The sequence below is a fragment of the Hordeum vulgare genome, chromosome 5H (assembly GCF_904849725.1).
Source record: "Hordeum vulgare subsp. vulgare chromosome 5H, MorexV3_pseudomolecules_assembly, whole genome shotgun sequence".
NCBI classification, from domain to species: domain Eukaryota; kingdom Viridiplantae; phylum Streptophyta; class Magnoliopsida; order Poales; family Poaceae; genus Hordeum; species Hordeum vulgare.
Genome location: NC_058522.1, coordinates 13,168,214 through 13,174,994, shown reverse-complemented (window position 1 = coordinate 13,174,994; position 6,781 = coordinate 13,168,214).

Below are 6,781 nucleotides of genomic sequence, written 5' to 3'. Positions count from 1 at the left end.
GAAGCGTTGCTAGAACGCGGTTGATTGAGTCGTACTCGCGGTGATTCAGATCGCGGTGTGATTCCGATCTAGTGCCGAACCACGGCACCTCCGCGTAACACACGTGCAGCCCGGTGACGTCTCCCGCACCTTGATCCATCAAGGAGGAGGGATAGGTTGGGGAAGATCTCAGACAGCACGACGGCGTAGTGTCGATGGAGAGACGAGTTCTCCCGGCAGGGCTTCGGCAAGCACCGTGGGAGGGGGAGGAAGGAGGGGAGCAGGGCTGCGCCGAGGGACAGGGAAAACGGTGTCCAAAACAGCCCCAAACCCCTAGGTATTTATAGGAGGAGGGGAGGGGGGGTGCCACCACTAGGGTTCCCACCCTAGGTGGTGCGGCAGCCCCCCCAGATGGGAGGTGCGGCGGCCAGGGCAGGGGGAGGGGGTGGCGCACGCCTAGGTGGGCCTTAGGCCCAGCCTAGGGTTTCCCCCCCTCTCCACCTCCTGCGCCTTGGGCCCCCTTATGGGTGGCGCACCAGCCCACTTTGGGCTGGTTGCCCTCCACCTTTTGGCCCATGCTACCTCTTGGGGCTGGTGGCCCCTCCCGGAGGACCCCCGGACCATTTCCGGTGGTCCCGGTGGTCCCGGTACGCTACCGGCGACGCCCGAAACATTTCCGGTGTCCAAAACCATCCATCCTACATATCAATCTTTACCTCTGGACCATTACGGATCTCCTCGTGACGTCCGGGATATCATCCGGGACTCCGAACAACTTTCGGTAACCTCGTATAACATTTCCCTATAACCCTAGCGTCATCGAACCTTAAGTGTGTAGACCCTACGGGTTCGGGAAACATGCAGACATGACCGAGACGCTCTCCGGCCAATAACCATCAGTGGGATCTGGATACCCATGGTGGCTCGCACACGTTCCACGATGATCTCATCGGATGAACGACGATGTCAAGGATTCAATCAATCCCGTATACAATTCCCTTTGTCTATCGGTATATAACTTGCCCGAGATTCGATCGTCGGTATACCTATACCTTGTTCAATCTCGTTACCGGTAAGTCTCTTTACTCGTTCCGTAGCACGTCATCCCGTGACTAACTCCTTAGTCACATTGAGTTCATGATGATGTTCTATCGAGTGGGCCCAGAGATACCTCTCCATCACACGGAGTGACAAATCCCGATCTCGATTCGTGCCAACCCAACAGACACTTTCAGAGGTACCCGTAGTGCACCTTTATAGTCACCCAGTTACGTTGTGACGTTTGATACACTCAAAGCACTTCTACGGTATTCGGGAGTTGCACAATCTCACGGTCGAAGGAAAAGACACTTGACATTAGAAAAGCTTTAGCATACGAACAATACGATCTAGTGATATGCTTAGGATTGGGTCTTGTCCATCACATCATTCTCCCAATGATGTGATCCCGTTATCAATGACATCTAATGTCCATGACCAGGAAACCATGATCATCTATTGATTAACGAGCTAGTCAACTAGAGGCTTGCTAGGGACACATTGTGATCTATTTATTCACACATGTATTACTGTTTCCTGTTAATACAATTATAGCATGAACAATGGCGATTATCATGAACAAGGAAATATGATAATAACCATTTTATTTTTTCCTCTAGGGCATATTTCCAACAGTCTCCCACTTGCAGTAGAGTCAATAATCTAGTTACATTGTGGTGTATCGAACACCCATAGCATTATGGTGTTGATCATGTTTTGCTCGAGTAAGAGGTTTAGTCAACGGGTCTGCAACATTCAGATCCGTGTGTACTTTAAAAATATCTATTACTCCACTCTGGACATGGTCCTGGATGGAGTTGTAGCGGCGTTTGATGTGCTTGGTCTTCTGGTGAAACATGGGCTCCTTGGCTATGGCAATGGCCCCAGTGTTATCACATAAGAGTGTCATTGGACCCGACGCGCTTGGAACCACTCCAAGGTCAGTGATGAGCTCCTTCATCCAAATTCCTTCATGAGCCAATTCTGAAGAAGCTATGTACTCCGCTTCACATGTAGATGCTACCACGACTTTTTGCTTGCTGCTGCAATAGCTCACCGCCCCACCATTCAAAACATACATGTATCTGGTCTGTGACTTAGAGTCATCCAGATCTGTGTCGAAGCTAGCATCGACGTAACCCTTTACGACGAGCTCTTCGTCACCTCCATAAACGAGAAACATCTCCTTAGTCCTCTTCAGGTACTTAAGGATATTCTTGACCGCTGTCCGGTGTTCCATACCGGGATCAGTTTGGTACCTCCCTACCAAACCTATGGCAAGGTTTATATCAGGTCTGGTACATAGCATGGCATACATTAGAGAGCCTACGGCTGAAGCGTAGGGGACAGTACTCATCTTCTCTCTATCTGCTGCCGTGGTCGGTGACTGAGTCTTACTCAATATCATACCTTGCAAAACCGACAAGAACCCCTTCTTTGAGTTTTCCACATTGAACTTCTTCAATATCTTGTCTAGGTATGTAGTTTGCGAAAGACCTATGAGGCGTCTCGATCTATCTCTATAGATCTTGATGCCTAATATGTATGCAGCTTCTCCAAGGTCCTTCATTGAAAAACTCTTGTTCAAATAGGCCTTTATGCTCTCCAACATCTCTATATTATTCCCCATCAATAATATGTCATCCACATATAGTACGAGGAAGGCTACGGAGCTCCCACTCACTTTCTTGTACAGACAAGCTTCTCCATAAATCTGTATGAACCCAAACACTTTAATCACCTCATTAAAGCGAATGTTCCAACTCCGAGATGCTTGCACCAGCCCATAGATGGAGCGCTGGAGCTTGCACACTTTGTTAGCTCCCTTAGGGTCGACAAAACCTTCTGGTTGCATCATATACAACTGTTCCGTAAGATTCCTGTTAAGGAACGCTGTTTTGACGTCCATTTGCCAAATTTCATAATCATAGAAAGCAGCAATTGCTAACATGATTCAGACTGACTTCAGCTTCGCTACGGGAGATAAAGTCTCTTCGTAGTCAACTCCTTGAATTTGTCGAAAACCCTTTGCGACAAGTCGAGGTTTATAAACGGTCACATTACCGTTTGCATCAGTCTTCTTCTTGAAGATTCATTTATTTTATATGGCTCGCCGATCATCGGGCAAGTCCACCATAGTCCATACTTTGTTCTCATACATGGATACTATCTCGGATTTCGTAGCCTCAAGCCATTTGTTGGAATCCGGGCCCGCCATTGCTTCTTCATAGTTCGAAGGTTCACCATTGTCCAACAACATGATTTCCATCACAGGGTTGCCATACCACTCTGGTGCGGAACGTACCCTTGTGGACCTTCGTGGTTCAGTAGCGACTTGATCCGAAGCTTCATGATCATCATCATTAACTTCCTCTTCAGTTGGCATAGGCGCCACAGGAACAATTTCCCGCGCTGCGCTACTCTCCGGTTCGAGAGGGGGTGTAATTACCTCATCAAGTTCTACTTTCCTCCCACTTACTTCTTTCGAGAGAAACTCTTTCTCTAGAAAGGATCCGTTCTTGGCAACAAAGGTTATACCTTCGGATCTAAGATAGAAGGTATACCCATTAGTTTCCTTAGGGTATCCTATGAATACGCATTTACCCACTTTGGGTTCGAGCTTCTCTGGTTGAAGTTTCTTCACATAAGCATCGCAGCCCCAAACTTTAAGAAACGACAACTTAGGTTTCTGGTCGAACCATAGTTCATACGGTGTCGTCTCAACGGATTTGGACGGTGCCCTATTTAAAGTGAATGCTGCAGTCTCTAATGCGTATCCCCAAAATGATAGCGGTAAGTTGGTAGGAGACATCATAGATCGCAACATATCTGCAATTACGACGTTCAGACACTCCGTTGCGTTGTGGTGTGCCAGGCGGCGTTAGTTGTGAAACGATTCCACACTTCCTTAGGTGTGTGCCAAATTCATGACTCAAAGATCATAGACACTTAATTTTTCTGTCACGTTGATTCTCAACTTCACTCTGAAATTCCTTGAACTTTTCAAACGTCTCAGATTTGTGCTTCATCAAGTAGATATACCCATACCTACTCAAACCATCGGTGAGAGTGAGAACATAATGGTAGCCACCGCGAGCTTCAACGTTCATTGGACCACACGCATCAGTATGTATTATTTCTAATAAGTCGGTCACTCTCTCCATTATTCCAGAGAATGTAGTCTTAGTCATCTTGCCCATGAGGCACGGTTCGCATGTGTCAAATGATTCAAAGTCGAGAGACTCTAATAGTCCATCAGTATGGAGCTTCTTCATGCGCTTAACACCGATATGACCAAGGCGGCAGTGCCACAAGTATGTGGGACTATCATTATCAACTTTACATCTTTTGGTACTCACACTATGAATATGTGTAACATCACGATCGAGATTCATCAAGAATAAACCATTCACCAGCGGAGCATGACCATAAAACATAGTGATAACCCATAAGTATAGGGGATCAATTGTAGCCTTTCTTGATAAGTAAGAGTGTCGAACCCAACAAGGAGCTAAAGGTAGGACAAATATTCCCTCAAGTTCTATCGACCACCGATACAACTCTACGCACGTTTTACGTTCGCTTTACCTAGAACAAGTATGAAACTAGAAGTACTTTGTAGGAGTGATAGGATAGGCTTGCAAGAAAGTAAAGAACACGTAAATAAAACTAGGGGCTGGTTAGATAAAGAAACACCTACGAGTGTCTAACGAGTGTGGAAAAGTGGTGGTAGGAGTTGCGGAATTGTCCCTAAGCAATTGACTACGTTACTAGATCGATAGAAAGTATCATGTGGGAGAGGCCTCTGCTAGCATGTCATCCCTTACATGGAATTCTATGCACTTATGATTGGAACTATTAGCAAGCGTCCGCAACTACTAACGTTCATTAAGGTAAAACCCAACCATAGCAATAAGATGTATTGGTCCCCCTACAATCCCATATGCATCAATTTCTATGCTAGGTTTGAAGCTTCTGTCACTCTAGCCTGCCAATACATAGTCCTATCAACATACAACTAACCCTATGGTGTGATCCACGCGCGCGATCATATGATGGGCACCAAAGGACAACAACATAACCACAAGCAAATTAAACCAATCATAGCAATTCATCAATCACCGATAGGACAACGATAATCTACTCAGACATCATAGGATAGCAACACATCATTGGATAATAATATGTAGCATAAAGCACCATGTTCAAGTAGAGGGTACAACGGGTTGCGGGAGAGTGAACCGCTGAATATAGATGGGGGAAGATGATGGAGATGTTGGTGAAGATGACGGAGGTGTTGGTGTAGATCGCCGTCACACGATGATGTCCCGGGCGGCGTTCCGGCGCCGCCGGGAGAGAGGGTGAGAGAGACCCCTCCTTCTTCTTCCTTGACCTCCTCCCTAGATGGGAGAAGGTTTTCCCCTCTCGTCCATGGTCTCCATGGTGGTGGAGGGGCGAGAGCCCCTCCGAGATTGGATCTCTCTCTCTGTGTCCTTCTGTTTCTGCGCTCCCAGATTCTGCGTTTCACCGTTTCTTAAATTCCCGGAGATCCGTAACTCCGATTGGGCTGAAATTTCAACCCGATTTTCTTCCGGATATTGTCTTTCTTGCGGCGAAAGAAGGGCCCCAACCGCCTTAAGGAGTGGTCACAAGCCTGCCTGCCACGGGCCCACCCCCTGGCCACGGCGACAGGGCTTGTGGGCACTCCGTGCATCGCCTAGCGTTGATTCTTCTTCCCAAAAATCATAAATATTCCAAAAAAATCCCGGTAAGTTTTTATTATGTTTGGACTTCGTTTGGTATGGATATTGTGCGAAACAAAAAACATGCAACAAACAGGAACTGGCACTGGGCACTGGATCAATATGTTAGTCCCAAAAATAGTATAAAAAGTTGCCAAAAGTATATGAAAGTTGTAGAATATTGGCATGAAACAATCAAAAATTATAGATACGACGGAGACGTATCAGCATCCCCAAGCTTAATTCCTGCTCGTCCTCGAGTAGGTAAATGATAAAAAAGATAATTTTTGATGTGGAATGCTACCTAGCATAATCTTGATCATATAATCTAATCATGGCATGAATACTAAAACACGAGTGATTCGAAGCAATAGTCTATCATTTGACATAAAGATAATAATATTTCAAGCATACTAACAAAGCAATCATGTATTCTCAAAATATCATGGCCAAGGAAAGTTACCCCTACAAAATCATATAGTCTGACTATGCTCCATCTTCCCCACAAAACGTATTTAAATCATGCACAACCCCGGTTTTAGCCAAGCAATTGTTTCATACTTTAGTGTTCTCAAACCTTTTCAACTTTCATGCAATACGGGAGCGTGAGCCATGGACATAGCACTATAGGTGGAATAGAATATGGTGGTCGTGGAGAAGACAAAAAAGGAGGAGATAGTCTCACATCAACTAGGCGTATCAACATGCTATGGAGATGCCCATCAATAGATATCAATGTGAGTGAGTAGGGATTGCCACGCAATGGATGCACTAGAGCTTATAAGTGTATGAAAGCTCACAAAAGAAACTAGTGGGTGTGCACCCAACTTGCTTGCTCACGAAGACCTAGGGCAATTTTGAGGAAGCCCATCATTGGAATATACAAGCCAAGTTATATAATGAAAATTTCCCACTAGTATATGGAAGTGACAACATAGGAGACTCTCTGTCATGAAGATCATAGTGCTATTTGAAGCACAAGTGTGGAAAGAGGATAGTAGCAATTGTCCCTTCTCTCTTTT